This window comes from Podarcis raffonei, chromosome 4 (assembly GCF_027172205.1).
Source record: "Podarcis raffonei isolate rPodRaf1 chromosome 4, rPodRaf1.pri, whole genome shotgun sequence".
NCBI classification, from domain to species: Eukaryota; Metazoa; Chordata; class Lepidosauria; order Squamata; family Lacertidae; genus Podarcis; species Podarcis raffonei.
The window spans coordinates 555264-570374 of record NC_070605.1 but is presented as its reverse complement, the minus strand read 5'-3'; the positions used below and the strand labels follow the sequence as shown (position 1 = coordinate 570374).

The 15111-nt window shown below is 44.8% G+C and overlaps 1 protein-coding gene and 2 pseudogenes across 3 annotated transcripts in view; 1 reads left to right on the top strand and 2 right to left on the bottom strand.

Annotated features, from left to right (window-relative positions):
* The window catches only part of LOC128412189 (zinc finger protein 420-like), a 215270-nt pseudogene extending 213981 nt beyond the window's left edge, over window positions 1-1289 (bottom strand).
* Window positions 1-1289, bottom strand: part of LOC128412049 (zinc finger protein 420-like) — a 28732-nt pseudogene extending 27443 nt beyond the window's left edge.
* Window positions 1-15111, top strand: part of LOC128412026 (zinc finger protein 420-like) — a 342858-nt gene that overhangs the window by 281280 nt on the left and 46467 nt on the right. The window lies entirely within an intron of this gene.

Below are 15111 nucleotides of genomic sequence, written 5' to 3'. Positions count from 1 at the left end.
ATACTGTTTTTAGTATTCTACTGGGAGACACCCAGAGTGGGTGGAGTATAAATATTATTATTATTATTATTATTATTATTATTATTATTATTAATATTGGAACCAGGGCTGGACTGCACCACAGCCAAAACCATGAGGTATCTGGAGGAATAGGAGGAGAAGAAGAAGGAGGAGATGAAGAAAGCAGCCTCTAGCTCTCCTAGAAGGAAGATTGCAATGCAAAATGTGGAGGCAACTGAAGGGATTTCTAGGAGATGAATCAGCCTGGTTGCTCCTGCCTTCCAATCAATGCATGAAGTCAGAACTGACTGACAAGGGAGTCATTTGTATCTTGTGGAAAATGGATGCTTGGCTCTAGTGGGGGTCCTCATTCGGGGGTCCTCAGGAGTTGCTCTCCCCCCACCCCCACTCCCCTGCTTCTGTCTCCTTTTCTTGCACTTGGACCCTCTGCTACTCTCCGGACAGACTCCTGGGGTGGGGTCCCTTTTTCTTTGCTCTGAGGGCCAGGTATGTATCTAGTCAACCCCCTGAGGGCCAAGTGGGTGGGGCCAAATACATCTCCTTTGGAATTTAGGCAACTAATTTATTATTATTATTCTCTTAGATGGCTTAACACACACACAGCCACTGATGCCCAGGTCCCTGGAGGCTCAGGGAGTAGCAGCGCCCATTTCCGGCTGAGAGGATGTGGTCCTGGGATGCCCTGCTCTGGGTGCGAGGGGATGGCTGCCGTGGCCTCCGTGGGGAGCTGCCCTGGGAGACACTGGGAAACTGGTCCCCAATGCAGCAGCCAGACTCTGGGCTGGGATCCCTCTCTTTACTCCTGGCCTTTCTCTCCCACCTTTCCTTCCTCCCTCCCTGTGGTTTTTTTTTTGGGGGGGGGGCTAGTCCACATCCTCGTCCAGCTTTGGAAAACCATTTGTTGTGCAGTGATGCTGAGAGACGTCACACAGAGTTAAAGTCCCAGGGACTCCTTTGTATAAAGAAGGGAGATTTCGTGGGAGTCATTGTTTTTCTGAAGGGGGGGGGGCGGAAGGCCAGATGAGTTTGGGATCCTCTGATCTGCAGGAAGGAGAGCGTTGCAGACCTGGCCCCTCCCTGGCAGGACCCTCTCCTCCCTGACTTGGGGTCCCCCCCCTGCAGGAGCAGATCAGGCCCCCCAGGCCCCCTCCCCTGCTGCAGCCCTGGGACCCCCACCAGATCCCAGAGAGAGAGGAGACTCACCAGATCCCAGAGAGAGAGGAGACTCACCAGATCCCAGGAGGGGGCAGCGAGGCAGCCCTTGCAGGAGAGACACTGGGGAGGGAGGGGCCTTGGCTCTGGAGGACCTGCCCCCCCCCCCGCTTCCTGTCCTCTCTAGGAAGGCAGCTCAGATCCCTTTAACCCTTGCCAAGCCGAGTCCCCCAGCTCTTCCCTTCCTCCCTTTGCACAACCTGAACAGATCCCGGCTCGCGAAGGCTCTCTCTAATCCATCGCTGCAGCGCAGAAAGGGGGGGGGGAGTGGAGGTCCAGAGACGGGGAGCAACTGGGGGGAATGTGGAGCCTGTGCAACTGCCTCCCCCTCCACTTTCCCTCCTGGCTGGACCAGAGCAGCTTCTCCTGGGGGGCCACCCCCCTCTCCCCCCCACCCATAGATGGATTGACATATTTATGGATCCGTTTTAAAGCCGATTTTGCGGGGGGGGGCGCCTATGCCCCTGGGGGGGGACTTCCTCGCCCCCCCCGCTAGATACGGCCCCGATCCCTGGGTCATCCAGTCCCACCCCCAGCAATGCAGGAATCTCAGCTGAAGCATCCATGGCAGATGGCCCTCCGATCTCTGCTGAGAAACCTCCAAGGAAGGAGAGTCCACCACCTCCCAAGGGAGACCTTTCCCCTGCCCAACTGCTCTTAGGTGTCCCTCAAGGCAGCGGGTCCTGAGTTCTAGCCCTGCTGAAATCATCACACTGGCTACCAAGGAGGTACCAAGAGAAGCTCAAAATAAATGATGATGATGACGATAAGAATAATAATTTATTATTTATACCCCGCCCATCTGGCTAAGTTTCCCCAAGCACTCTGGTCGGTTTACAACGGAATATTAAAAATACATTAAAACATCAGTCATTAAAACCTTCCCTAAACAGGGCTGCCTTCAGTTGTCTTCTAAACATCAGATAGTTGTTTATCTCCTTGACATCTGATGGGAGGGCGTTCCACAGGGCGGGCGCCACCACCGAGAAGGCCCTCTGCCTGGTTCCCTGTAACTTGGCTTCTCGCAGTGCAGAACTGCTAGAAGGCCCTCGGAGCTGGACCTCAGTGTCCGGGCAGAACGATGGGGGGAGGGGGGAGACGCTCCTTCAGGTCTACTAGACTAAAGCAGTTTAGGGCTTTCAAGGTCAGCACCAACACTTTGAATAGTGCTCAGAAACGTAATGGGAACCAATGTAGGTCTTTCAAGACTGGTGTTATGTGGTCTCGGCGGCCGCTCCCAGTCAGCAATCTGGCTCCCGTGTTCTGGATTAGTTGTAGTTTTCGGGTCACCTTGAAAGGGAGCCCTGTCCACCCCCCAAAACAGTACTTCTGTCTTGTCAGGATTCAACCTGAATGCATTAGCTGCCATCCATCCTCCAACTGCCTCCAGGCACTCACACAGGACCTTCGCCACCTTCACTGGTTCCGAATTGAAAGAGAGGTAGAGCTGGGTATCATCTGCATACTGATGGACACCCAGCCCAAACCCCCTGATTATCTCTCCCAGCGGCTGCATGTAGATGTTGAAAAGCATGGGGGAGAGGACAGAATCCTGAAGCACCCCACAAATGAGAGCCCAGGGGTCTGAACATTCACCCCCCCACCACCACTTTCTGGTGATGGTCCAGGAGGTAGGAGCGGAACCACTATATAACAGTGCCCCCAGCTCCCAGTCCCTCTAGACCAGAGGTCAGCGAACTTTTTCAGCGGGGGGCTGGTCCACTGTTCTTCAGACCTTGTGGGGGGGCAGACTATATTTGCGGGGGTGAAGAACGAATTCCTATGCCCCACAAATAACCCAGAGATGCATTTTAAATAAAAGCACACACTTTTCTCATGTAAAAACACACTGATCCCTGGGCTGTCAGCGGGCCTGATTTAGAAGGCAATTGGTTGGATCCAGACCCTGGGCCTTAGTCTGTCTTCCCATGCTCTAGACGGTCCAGAAGGATGTTATGGTCGATGGTATCAAAAGCCACTGAGAGATCCAGCAGAACTAGGAAACAACTCTCACCTTTGTCCCTAGCCCACCAGAGATCATCGACCAGTGCGACCAAGGCATTTTCAGTCAAATGATGAGGCCTGAATCCCGACTGGAAGGAATCCAAATGGTCCGCATCCTCCAGGCTGCCTGGAGTTGTTCAGCAACCATTTGCTCAATCACCTTGCCCAAGAATGAAGGATTTAAGACTGGGCGATAGTTGGCCATATTGGCCGGGTCCAAAGATGGTTTCTTAAGAAGCGGTTTAATAAGGCTTCGGGTTCCTTTTTTTTCTTTTCCAAAAATGTTTATTAAAATTTTCCAAAAATCCAGAAAAAAAGAAAGAAAAGAAAGAACAAAAAAGATAAAAAGAAAAAAAAACCATTCACCGTTTACAACCTTATTTTCAATAACATATTTCCATGACTTCCCCACACCTCCCTCTCTTGTATTCCATTTCCAATTATTAGTTCAACAAGTTCTTATCCCCAATTTTTAACCTTATTATATTTAATTCATTGTTATATTTAGCTCATTTTATATAACCAATTTTAACTTATAAACATCCATCTTTGTACCTCAGTACCCATTCTTAGAATCTTTTTCTAAGGTCGACCCCAATACCCTTCCACGAATTCCCCATTTTAATACCCCTAACAAAATAAAATAAAAAAGATCAAAATATAATTATACACCTTTTGGATTCCCAATCCCCACCCCCCTTTTCCCGGTTTTGATCCCCCACCAATGTCTATCAGTCTATCTGCAGTCAGCCTGGAGATCTCACGTCCGAGGCTCGTAGTTCTCTCTCAATTCCTCTCTGCCGGTTTTTTTGATAGTCCTTTATATCAAACACCAAAACTCGGAGAAGCTCTGTCTCAGTAATATCCATTTTTCTTCCAGCCAGATCTCCATATTTAAAAGTGGAGCTCAAATCTTGTTTCTTAATCCTTTTAAGTCCAAATGTCCCAAAAGCTCCAACTTCCATCTTGATCAGATTTATAATCCAAGAGTCTTCAGATCTCCTGGGGAGATCTCTCCATTCTTCATTCTCCAATTCAAACCAAATTTTCCTCATCCAGTTCTTATTTTCCTTTGTATCCTTCTTGACAGGCCTCTGGCTTTCCTTCATCTGTGGCATTGTTGCTCCTCCTTCCTTACTCTCCAGCACATCATATATTTCTTTTCCCACTTTCTCAAGTTTCTCAAGTTTCTCTTCCTGTTCGGCTACCAAAACTTTTTGTTCCGCTGCAAGGGCCTTTTGTTCAATTGCAAAGACTTGAGTCAAGTCCCTTCCAAGTTCAGTAAGATTGTTTACGGTTTCATTCAATGTTTTGACCCTTATAGCCAAAACATCATTTTGTTCTTGTAACTTTCCCAGGAGAAAGAAAGTCCTGTTTAGCTCCATCAGTATTTTTCCACTTGCAGCCATTGTAGTGTCCCAGAACCCCCTCTAGAGGGATTCTGGTTACTTAGTTAAAAGAACCAAAAGTCAAATTAGTTTGTATCAATTCTTCCTTGTTTTCAACAATTTATAACCAAATTGTAACAAATATATCCAGCAGAGACAACAGAAACAATGTTCTCTTTCTTTCCCAACTTTGACAGCTAGTTTGACAGCTGTCAAAATCTTCTATGTCTCTTAAACAGGCTCTCTCGCGGATCACTCCCGGGTCCCGGGGGGGTTGCACTTCAACTCTTAAAAACAACTCTTATCCTCCAGCAAATAGCTTAAACTGCCAAGTCGTGAAATTAATAACTTTTATCCAATAAAAAAGAAAATGTTCTCTCAACCTTAGTTAGCTAGTCCTTGCTTTAAAATGTTTACAAGGCGGGGAGACGGACTTCCTCTTTGCGCCTACCCCGTTCGTTCCAAATCCGAAAAATTTTTTTTCCTTTTAAATCCAATTTCCGTATTACTCACGGGTTGTTACTTTTAGTCCAGATATTTAAAGGAAGAAGTCAGCGCTCTCCGTCCATGGCATGCGGCTTCACTCAGCAGGGGAAGCAGAGGACTCTCAGCACCGCGCCACTCCCCGTCCCCCGTTCTGCAGCCTTTAAAAAGGCTCCTTCGCGGGTCGGGGGGGCGCAAAGGTGCCCGCCAAGTCACCAAGTCCAAGTTCCTTTTGCTGAAGCCGGGAGAGCAAGACTCTCCTGGCTTCAGCAGAGAGGGAGAGCTGCGCAGCGCCCCTTCAGTCAAGAAGGAGGAGAAATGGAAGGGGCTCCGTTTCTCCTGGCACTTCGCTGAAGGGGCGCTGAGCAGAGAGGGGGAGAATTCCCCCCCCCCCCGTTCTCCCCCTCTAAAATAAGGTGTGTCCTATGGTCAGGTGCGTCCTATAGAGCGAAAAATGCGGTAACTCACAGACAAAGAACAGATCCCTGGATGATCTCTCCGCCCCTCAGAGGCAGGACGACTGGAACTGAGCTGTTTAACCCTGTAAACTCTGATTCCCCTCACAGAATCAGCTGAAAGGCCATCAACATGGGATAAAACGTCTCCTACCACTCTCTGGTAACCATTTGGATCCATTAAGTGGCAGGGCCAGACCATCCAAATCAGTCCCACCTCCCTGCAGAGGGGAAGGGTCACGGAGAAGTCCAGTTGCACCACAAAGTGATCTGACCATGGCACTTCTTTAGTTTTGCTTTTACTTAGTGTCAGATCACCAGCATCCATAGAAGTGAACACGAGGCATGTCCATGACTATGAGTTGGGCCAAACTTATTCGGGGACAGCCCCATGGAGGCCATGCTTTCCATAAAGTCCCAAGTGGCCCCGTGTAAAGTCGTGTCGGTGTGGGTGTTAAAATCCTCCAGGACAACAAAACTAGGTGTCTCCAGGAGAACATCCGCCATGAACTGAAGAAGCTTGGGCAGGGAATCCTTGGTGCAGCGGGGAGGTTGGTACACCAAAAGGAATCCTGTACTGCTCCTATTGCCCAACTTCCAGAACATGCACTCGGAAAACTGGGTCTTCCCAATAGGATGCCTAGTGCAAGCTAATGACTTCCTAAAAATCACTGCAACGCCCCCTCCCCGCCCACATGACCTGGGTTGCTGTGCGTAAGAGAAACCTGGTGGACAAGCAGCAGCAAGGACAGGCCCATCTGCTTCATTCAACTGAGTATCCGTTACACATGCCTGGTCAAGTCCTCCATCCACGATCAAGTTATGGATGACAGCCGTCTTATGAGTCATTTACCTGGCATTGTACTGCAGCACCTTCAGGTCATGTGGGTTTCCCTTGCTGATTCCAGTATCTGTCCGGTCAAGACCTGGAGGCAGGGATAGTCCTCAAACAACGACTAAACCTGCCTCCTCGGTAATGACGTGGTCTGGTCTTAGCGTAATTCCTCCTCCTACCCGTGATCACTGTGATCGGGTGTCCCAGTGCATCCCCCCCTGTGGAACCTGCCCACTCCCAGACAGCCCTGACCCGTCCCCTTAAAAACAAAATAAAACCTATACAAACAACCCCAATAAAACAATAGAAACTAAAAGCAGTAATAGTTACAAACATACCAAAATTTAATAAATTCCCAACCCCAACTAAACATCCATCCTGCCTCCCAATGCCAAAAAGAATTAAAAAAGGTAAAAGAGCAATTTTAAAAACATTTGAAGAAAGAACTCTCTGCACTGTTTTGAGTCTTCTGGACAGCAGCAGCAGCAGCAGCGTCAGCTGCCCTTAAGAGGCCTGTCAGGTCCCATCCTGGACCAGATGGAGAGAAGCAGGGACAGGACCTGCAGGCACTCACAGCAGGGGGTGCCTGCAAATGTGATGGGCACCCCCTCAGTTCCTTCATCCAAGTCATTTCTATAGACGTTGAACAACAATGGGCCCAGGACAGAACCCTGCAGCACCCCTCTGGTCACTTTTCCCCAGGATGAGGAGGAACCATGAAGGAGGACGGTTTGGGTTTGGTCAGCCAAATCCACCTAACAGTTACCTAATTCAGCCCACATTTTACCAGCTTTCTCACAGAAAGATCACGGGGGACTTTGTCAAAAGCCTTACTGAAATCAAGATGCACTATTTCCACAGCTGTCACCTGATCAACAAAGTTTGTAACTCCATCTGCTTGGAGTCAGATGAACGCAAGAAATGAAACCGAAAACCCTTCCTCTGCAATCCAGCAAGAAAGACTATTGGGAGAGGGAGGTGCAGAGTAAATTAAACGCTTCTTTTGGGGTGCAGAGTTGAACCAAGGAACTCCCTCCCTCAGGAGGCAGGGATGCCCCCCCCACCTGGGTGGCTTAAGAGAGGATGAGGCCAGTTCATGGGGCAGGGAGGTGCCTAGGCAGTCAAACTCGGGGCGGGGGGAGGGCCTCATGCACCCCCTGGAATAACATTGCACTAAGAAAGCTTGATTGTCATTTTCTTTCAAGATCAAATCAGTATTATTTTGATCCATTGTCCCAGAGCCCCTAAAAGGCGTAAGGTAAGGGTAAAGGACTCCTGGATGGTTAAGTCCAGTCCAAGGCGACTATGAGGTTGCGGCGCTCATCTCGCTTTCAGGTCGAGGGAGCCGGCCTTTGTCTGCAGACAACTTTCTGGATCATGTGGCCAAAAGGACTGAACCGCTTCTGGCGCAATGGGATACCGTGACGGAAGCAAGAGCGCATGGAAACACTGGTTTTTTTTTGTTGGTTTTTTTAAATAAATTTTTATTAAGATTTTAAAGGTTACAAAAAAGAATAAAAAAGACAATCAAAGAAGAAAAAAAAGAGAGAAAAAGCAATGCATATAAAAAGAACATCATCAAAAAACAGAAAAAAGAGAAAAAGAGAAAAATAAAAATAAAAATCAAATCCAACCTTAAATTCACTTACATACATTCACTTATTTCCTTGACTTCCTCACGCCTCCCACTTCTGCACTCTAATTCAATTTAGATATTTCAGCAAATCCTTCCAACTTTGTTTTTATCCTACTAATTTATCTTAACATACTATAATTCCCCTCTTTATATTCTAATTCATATAAATATTTCAACAAATCCTTCATCTTAATTTTATCCTTATATCTTATCTTAATATACTATAATTTTCCATTCTTTCTTTCACCAAATGACCATCCACTTTTACTTTATTTAATCTTATTTCTCATTAAAACTTAAATATTTGTACTTATTCTTAAAACTTTTCCCCTAGGGTCAAATGAAGATTCAATTCCACGATTTCCCCATCTCTCTTTAAAAGAAAAACAAAACAAATTATATTATATACACTTTAAATTCCCAATTTTCATCCACCAAATCCCCTCCCCAGTTTCGGCCCCTAGCAATAGTTCCATAAAACTCAGAAACCCATCAACCCGGAGATCTTAAATCTGAGGCTCTTAAGTCTCTTTCGTGTCCCCTCTGCCGATCTTTTTGATAGTCTTTGATGTTGAAAACCAAATCTCGGGGAAGCTCCAACCCAACGGTAATCATGTTCCTTCCTGCCAAACTTCCATAGTTAAGGATAGGGCCTATAGAATATTCCAAATCTTGTTTCACACATTTTTCAAATCCAAAGGCCCCCGACGCTGCAACCTCCACCTGGCTCAGCTTTATATCCCAAAGGTCATTTGATCTCCACATAGGATGATCTCTCCATCTTTCATTTTCTAAACCTACCCAGGCTTCCGGAAGAACCCCGACCAGACCTAAGAGGAGGCGTGTAGTGGTGATAGGGGATTCCCTACTGAGGGGAACAGAAGCAGTGATCTGTGGGCCTGACAAGATGTCTCGGGAAGTGTGCTGTCTCCCCGGGGCTAAGATCCAAGATGTAACTGAACGACTGCAAGGAATCATAAAACCCACTGACAAATACCCCTTCCTCTTGGTTCATGTGGGAACCAATGACACTGCAAGCAATAGCCTCCAGAAGATCAAAAGAGATTACGAGGCTCTGGGCAGGAAATTGAAGCAATTAAATGCACAAATTGTCATCTCATCTGTCCTCCCAGTTGAACGACGTGGCCCAGGGAGAGAGGGAAAAATAGTGGAAGTGAACAACTGGCTTCGCAAATGGTGTAAACAGGAACGGTTTGGATTCTTAGATCACGGAATACAGTTTCTTGAAGATGGACTTCTGGCAAGCGATGGGCTGCACCTCACAACGGTTGGGAGGAATGTTTTTGCAAAAAATCTCAGAAACCTCATCAGGAGGGCTTTAAACTGACTAATGTGGGGGAGGGAGACAGTGGTCCTGAAGGTAGGAGTCTATCAATTGATGAAGATGATCATCCAAATGTCATAGACCGAATGGAGCAAACAGCACGCAGACCTAGTGGTGGGAGGAAAAAATCCTTAAATAAGAGACACGGGGGAATGATTAATGGACTTCAATGTCTGTACACTAATGCGCAAAGTATGGGAAATAAACAAGATGAGCTTGAGCTCTTGGTACAGCAAACTAAATATGACATAATAGGAATCACTGAAACCTGGTGGGATAAGTCCCACGATTGGAATGTAATAATGGAGGGATACAATCTATTTCAGAGAAACAGACCAGACAAGAAAGGAGGAGGAGTGGCGTTATATGTCAGGGATGTGTATACCTGTGAAGAGATCCAAGATTTAGAACCTCAAAGCCAAAGTGAGAGCATTTGGGTCAAAATTAAGGGAGAGAAGAATAACAGTGACCTCATTGTGGGAGTTTACTATAGATCCCCAAGCCAAACGGAGGACATAGATGATGCCTTCCTGGAACAGATGGCCAAGCATGCAAAAGGAAGGGAGATAGTAGTAATGGGGGACTTCAATTACCCGGATATTTGCTGGATGTCAAACTCAGCCAAGAGCATAAGGTCAAACAGATTCCTCACTGGCCTTGCAGACAACTTCATTGTCCAGAAAGTGGGAGAAGCAACAAGAGGAACAGCCATTTTAGATCTGGTCCTAACCAATGTTGATGACCTGGTTAGTGGGGTAGAAGTGGAAGGATCATTAGGCGCGAGTGATCATGCTCTTCTGAAGGTTACTATACAGCGGAAAGGAGCAGCCAAGCATACTAGGACTCAATTTCTCGACTTTAAGAAAGCCGACTTCATAAAACTTAGGGAAGTGCTGGGTGAGATCCCATGGACAGTAATACTAAAAGGAAAGGGAGTTCATGATGGCTGGGAGTTTGTTAAGAGGGAGATAGTAAAAGCACAACTTCAGGCAATACCAATGAGACGGAAACATGGAAGGTGCCTAAAGAAGCCAGGGTGGCTATCTAAAGAACTTTTAACTGAGTTAAGATTAAAAAAGGATGTGTACAAAAAATGGAAAAGGGGGAAAACCACCAAAGAGGAATTCAAACAAATAGCCAGCACGTGTAGACACAAAGTCAGAAAAGCTAAAGCACAGAATGAACTCAGGCTTGCTAGAGAGGTTAAAAGCAACAAAAAGGGCTTTTATGGGTATGTTCGTAGCAAAAGGAAGAACAAAGAAACAGTGGGGTCACTCAGAGGAGAAGATGGTGAAATGCAAACAGGGGACACAGAAAGGGCTGAACTCCTCAATGCCTTCTTTGCCTCAGTCTTCTCCGATAAAGAAAACAATGCCCGACCTGAAGAATTTGGAGCAAATGATTCAGCAGAGGAAACACAGCCCAGAATAACTAAGGAGATAGTACAAGAATACTTGGCTAGTCTAGATGTATTCAAGTCTCCAGGGCCAGATGAACTGCATCCAAGAGTATTAAAAGAACTGGCAGATGTGATTTCAGAACCACTGGCAGTCATCTTTGAGAATTCCTGGAGAACAGGCGAAGTCCCGGCAGACTGGAGGAGGGCAAATGTTGTCCCTATTTTCAAAAAGGGGAAAAGAGAGGACCCAAATAATTACCGCCCAGTCAGTCTGACATCAATACCAGGGAAGATTCTGGAGCAGATCATTAAACAAACAGTCTGTGAGCACCTAGAAAGGAATGCTGTGATCACCAATAGTCAGCATGGATTTCTGAAAAATAAGTCATGTCAGACTAACCTGATCTCGTTTTTTGACAGAATTACAAGCATGGTAGATGAAGGGAACGCAGTGGATGTAGCCTACCTTGATTTCAGCAAGGCATTTGACAAGGTGCCCCATGATATTCTTGTAAAGAAGCTGGTAAAATGCGGTCTTGACTATGCTACCACTCAGTGGATTTGTAACTGGCTGACTGACCGAACCCAAAGGGTGCTCATCAATGGTTCCTCTTCATCCTGGAGAAGAGTGACTAGTGGGGTGCCACAGGGTTCTGTCTTGGGCCCAGTCTTATTCAACATCTTTATCAACGACTTGGATGATGGACTCAAGGGCATCCTGATCAAATTTGCAGATGACACCAAACTGGGAGGGGTGACTAACACCCCAGAGGACAGGATCACACTTCAAAACGACCTTGACAGATTAGAGAACTGGGCCAAAACAAACAAGATGAATTTTAACAGGGAGAAATGTAAAGTATTGCACTTGGGCAAAAAAAATGAGAGGCACAAATACAAGATGGGTGACACCTGGCTTGAGAGCAGTACATGTGAAAAGGATCTAGGAGTCTTGGTGGACCACAAACTTGACATGAGCCAACAGTGTGACGCGGCAGCTAAAAAAGCCAATGCAATTCTGGGCTGCATCAATAGGAGTATAGCATCTAGATCAAGGGAAGTAATAGTGCCACTGTATTCTGCTCTGGTCAGACCTCACCTGGAGTACTGTGTCCAGTTCTGGGCACCACAGTTCAAGAAGGACACTGACAAACTGGAACGTGTCCAGAGGAGGGCAACCAAAATGGTCAAAGGCCTGGAAATGATGCCTTATGAGGAACGGCTAAGGGAGCTGGGCATGTTTAGCCTGGAGAAGAGGAGGTTAAGGGGTGATATGATAGCCATGTTCAAAGATATAAAAGGATGTCACATAGAGGAGGGAGAAAGGTTGTTTTCTGCTGCTCCAGAGAAGCGGACACGGAGCAATGGATCCAAACTACAAGAAAGAAGATTCCACCTAAACATTAGGAAGAACTTCCTGACAGTAAGAGCTGTTCGACAGTGGAATTTGCTGCCAAGGAGTGTGGTGGAGTCTCCTTCTTTGGAGGTCTTTAAGCAGAGGCTTGACAACCATATGTCAGGAGTGCTCTGATGGTGTTTCCTGCTTGGCAGGGGGTTGGACTCGATGGCCCTTGTGGTCTCTTCCAACTCTATGATTCTATGATTCTATGATTCTATATTACTGGGAAAACCATGGCTTTAACTATACGGACCATTGTTGGCAAGGTGATGTCTCTGCTTTTTAAGATGCTGTCTAGGTTTGTCATTGCTTTCCTACCTAGAAACAGACGTCTCTTAATTTCATGGCTGCTGTCACCATCTGCAGTGATCAGGGAGCCCAAGAAAGTAAAATCTCTCACTGCCTCCATTTCTTCCCCTTCTATTTGCCAGGACGTGATGGGACCAGTGGCCATGATCTTCGTTTTTTGATGTTGAGCTTCAGACCATATTTGCGCTCTCCTCTTTCACCCTCAATAAAAGGTTCTTTAATTCTTCCTCACTTTCTGCCATCAAGATTGTGTCATCTCTATATCTGAGGTTGCTGATATTTCTTCCAACAATCTTAATTCTGGCTTGGGATTCATCCAGCCCAGCCTTTCGCATGATGAATTCTGCATATAAGTTGAAAAGGGAGGGAGACAATATACAGCCTTGCCGTACTCCATTCCCAATTTTGAACCAATCAGTTGTTCCATATCCAGTTCTAACTGTAGCTTCTTCTTTTTTTAAATAATATTTATTACTTTTCTAACAATTTAAACACTACAAATAAAAAAAATACAATACAATACAGAAACAATACAATACAGTACAATACAAAAACACTACCTCACACTAACACACTAAACTAACAAAACAAACACAATTTAAAATACATCAAATAATTTCAGTATCTTATCTTTCATTCACTTAGTTCCGCGACCTCCTCGCACCTCCCTTTTTGTATTCCACTTCTGTTAATTTTTCCAGCAATTCCTTTCCATCTTCCTCTGTTTTCAATCCTATAATTATCTTAACACATTCTAACCTTATTTTTCCTTTAATACTATTAATCTATTTATCCTTAATTCCTTATAACATTTCTACTAAAGCCATATAACTTCATTCCAACATTTTTCTAGCATTCACTAATTTTACAGTATTTCTGTAAATAGTCTTTAAACTTTTTCCAGTCTTCTTCCACCAACTCTTCTCCCTGGTCTCGGATTCTGCCAGTCATTTCCGCCAGTTCCATATAGTCCATCAACTTCATCTGCCATTCTTCCCGGGTGGGTAAATCTTGTGTCTTCCAATACTTCGCGATGAGTATTCTTGCTGCTGTTGTTGCATACATGAAAAATGTTCTATCCTTCTTTGGCACCAATTGGCTGACCATGCCCAGGAGAAAGGCCTCTGGTTTCTTCAGGAAGGTATATTTGAATACCTTTTTCATTTCATTATAGATCATCTCCCAGAATGTCTTAATCCTTGGGCATGTCCACCAAAGGTGAAAAAATGTACCTTCAATCTCATTACATTTCCAACATTTATTATCGGGCAAATGGTAAATTTTTGCAAGCTTGACTGGTGTCATGTACCACCTATAAATCATTTTCATTAGGTTTTCTTTTAGGGTATTACATGCCGTAAATTTCATACCTGTGGTCCATAACTGTTCCCAGTCAGCCATCATTATGTTATGTCCAACATCTTGTGCCCATTTAATCATAACAGATTTCACCATTTCGTCCTGAGTATTCCATTTCAACAGCAAGTTATACATTCTTGACAAATTCTTAATTTTTGAATCTAACAATTCTGTTTCTAACTTTGATTTTTCCACCTGGAAGCCAACTTTTTTGTCCAAATTGTATGCCTCCATTATTTGATAATAATGAAGCCAATCTCGCACTTTATTTTTCTATTTTTCAAAACTCTGCAATTTTATTCTGTCTCCATCTTGTTCCAAAATTTCCCAATATTTCGGCCATTTGGCCTCCATATTGAGTTTTTTCTGTGCCTTCGCTTCCATTGGTGACAACCATCTTGGGGTTTTCTTTTCTAGCAAATCCTTATATCTTATCCAAACATTAAACAATGCTTTTCTAACAATATGATTTTTAAAAGCTTTGTGTGCTTTTACCTTATCATACCACAAATATGCATGCCAACCAAAAACATTATTGAAACCTTCTAGATCCAACATGTCAGTGTTTTCAAGAAGCAGCCATTCTCTCAGCCAACAAAAAGCAGCTGATTCATAATACAGTTTAAGGTCTGGCAGGGCAAATCCACCTCTTTCTTTGGCATCAGTTAATTTCTTAAATTTTATTCGAGGCTTCTTGCCCTGCCAAACAAATCTGGAAATATCTTTCTGCCACTTCTTAAAACAGTCCATCTTATCTAAAATTTGCAGTGTTTGAAACAAAAACAACATCCTTGGCAGCACATTCATTTTTATCACAGCAATTCGGCCCAACAATGATAACTTCAAATTTGTCCATATTTCTAAATCCTTTTTCACTTCAATCCAATATTTTTCATAATTATCCTTAAATAAATTCACATTTTTGGCTGTCATATTAACCCCTAAATATTTCACTTTCTTAACCAATGTTAATCCTGTCTCCTCCTGAAACTTCTCTCTCTCAATCACAGTTAAATTTTTCTCTAAAACCTTAGTTTCATCTTATTCAACTTAAAACCTGCTACCTGTCCAAATTCTTGAATCAGTTCCAATACTCTTTTAGTACTAGATTCTGGCTCCTGTAAAGTCAATACTAAGTCATCAGCAAATGCTTTCAGTTTGTACTGTTTGGCTCCTACTTGTATACCTTTAACCTCCTGATCCTTTCTAATCATATTTAACAAAACCTCAAGGACCGATATAAAGAGCAATGGAGAAATTGGGCAA